The sequence below is a fragment of the Oryx dammah genome, unplaced genomic scaffold (assembly GCF_014754425.2).
Source record: "Oryx dammah isolate SB20612 unplaced genomic scaffold, SCBI_Odam_1.1 HiC_scaffold_5088, whole genome shotgun sequence".
NCBI classification, from domain to species: domain Eukaryota; kingdom Metazoa; phylum Chordata; class Mammalia; order Artiodactyla; family Bovidae; genus Oryx; species Oryx dammah.
The window spans coordinates 203-2,736 of record NW_024074971.1 but is presented as its reverse complement, the minus strand read 5'-3'; the positions used below and the strand labels follow the sequence as shown (position 1 = coordinate 2,736).

At 42.8% G+C, this 2,534-nt stretch overlaps 1 non-coding gene across 1 annotated transcript; it reads left to right on the top strand.

Moving 5' to 3' along the window:
* Positions 1-907: 907 nt before the first annotated feature.
* On the top strand, positions 908-1,012 carry LOC120859957. Its single transcript, XR_005720200.1, has one exon. It is a non-coding gene; the product is annotated as a U6 spliceosomal RNA (small nuclear RNA).
* The last annotated feature ends 1,522 nt before the right edge of the window (positions 1,013-2,534 follow it).

Sequence of the window (2,534 nt, the reverse complement as noted above, 5' to 3'; positions counted from 1 at the left end):
TGTTGGAGAAGACTCTTGAGAGTCCCTTGGACTGCAAGGAGATCAAACCAGTTAATCCTAAAGGAAATCAACCCTGAATATCATTGGAATGACTGATGCTGAATCAATACTTTGGCCACCTGATGCGAAGGGCCAGTTCATTAGAAAAGACCTTGATGCTGGGAAAGATTGAAGGCAAGAGGAGAAGGGGATGAAAGAGGCTGAGATGGTTGGATGGCATCACCGACTCAATGGACATGAGTATAAGCAAGCTCCGGGAGTTGGTGAAAGACAGGGAAGATGGCGTGCTGTAGTCCATGGGGTCACAAAGATTCAGACACAACTGAGCGAATGAACAACAATATGTGTAGTATGAACTGCTGCTCAGGTGGCGCTAGTGGTAAAGAACCCTCCTGTCAATGCAGGAGACATAAGAAATGTGGGTTTGATCCCTGGGTTGCGAAAATCCCCTGGCAGAGGACATAGCAATCCACTCCAGTATTTTTGCCTGGAGAATCCCATGGACAGGGGCACTTGGCAGGCTACACTCCATAGGGTCACAAAGAGTTGGACATGACTAGGTGACCCAACAACAACAGTCTAATTTATATTGTACATTTGTGTCTGGACAGTGGAAAGTATGAACAGAAAGAAACTATTAACAGTGATTCTCATCTGGACAGTATGATATGCAGTGAGCTTTTTTATTTTTTACATCATTCATTTAGTAATATTGTTATGGACTGAACCGTGTCCCCTCTAAATTCATATGTTGAAATCTTAACACCCAATGTGACTGTAATTGGAGATAGGGTCTGATAATGGCCATACTTGTGGAGCCCTTATAAGAAGGACGCCAGAGAGCTCCCTCTTTCCATGTGTGTACAGAGGAGAGGCTATGTGAGAAGCTATCGAGAAGGCAGCTACTGTGCTCATTTTGGCAGTACATATGAAAATTGGAACTGTACAGAAATGATGAGCATAGGCCCTGCATGAGGATGACACACAAATTCATGAAATGTTCCATATTTTTAAAAACAAGATCAACACTTTAAAAGAAGAAGAAGGAGGAGGCAGCTACCTGCATGGTAAAAAGAATGATCTTACCAGAAACCAAACTTGCTGGCACCTTGATTATGGAATTTTTGCCTCCAGAACTCTGAGAAAATAAGTGTCTGTTGCTCAAGCCACCCATTCTATATAGCAACTTGAGGAGATTAATACAGATATGTAGAAATTTTTATATTGTTCTTATTGGATAGTCTTTGTTGGGAGAGACACCTTTTTTTTTTTAAGCAGATTCTTTAAAAGGCCTACTTCAGGACAGAAGCTGAATTCCCATCAAGGAACTTTTTCAATAATATGTCCATTAGGGTTCAGTTCAGTTCAGTTCAGTCGCTCAGTCATGTCCAACTCTTTGCAGCCCCATGGGCTGCAGCACGCCAGGATTCCCTGTCCATTGTCAACTCCCAGGGCTTACTCAAACTCATGTCCATTGAGTCAGTGATGCCATCCAATCATCTCATCCTCTGTCGTCCCCTTCTCCTCCTGCCTTCAATCTTTCCCAGCATCAGGGTCTTTTCAAATGAGTCAGTTCTTCGCATTAGGTGGCCAAAGTATTGGAGTTTCAGCTTCAACATCAGTCCTTCAATGCATATTCAGGGTTGATTTCCTTTTAAGATGGACTGGTTTAATCTCCTTGCAGTCCAAGGGACTCTCAAGAGTCTTCTCAAACACCATCAGGGTTAGACTGTATTAATGAAGATAATTAACACCAACTGAGGCAAATGGCCTCTAAATCTTAGTGTTTCGACACCACAAAGATTTATTTCTTGTTCATGTTGCATGTCTAATAGGCTTTCAAGGGAGCTCTATTTTATGTAGACAGGTAGGGACCCAGGCTGACAGGGTTGACCATATTGCTACATTACTCTTTCAACATATGGTTTCAGAGTTTGACAAAGCATGGAAAGCAAGCCAGAGTGTCAAATAAGGCTTTTCACTAACCCTGCTCAGGAGAAACACACTGACTCTGCTCATAGAACTAGTCACATGACCCCAACAAACCTGCAAAGGAAGCTGGGAAATATGAGAACTACATGAATATTTATTTATTTATTTTTATTTGAAAACATTTACTTGGCTGTGTTGTGTCTGAGTTGCAGCACACACAGGATTTATTCGTTCTGTCATGCTGAGTCTTTTGTTGTGGTGTGTGGGCTCTCTATTTGCATCACATTGGCTCTAGAATCCTCAGTAGCTGCAGCATGTGTGCACTTAGTTACCTTGTTTCATTTGGATGTTAGTTCCTTGACCAGGGATCAAACCCATGTTCCCTGCATTGAAAGGTGGATTATTAACTACAAGACCACCAATGAAGTGCCACTACATGCACTACATACTGTTGCTATTGTTCAGTCACTCAGTGTGTCCAACTCTTTGTAGCCCCATGGACGGCAGCACGCCAGGCTTCCCTGTCCTTCACCATCTCCCGGAACTTGCTCAAACTCACGTCCATTCACTCAGTGATGCCATCCAACCATCTTGTCCTCTGT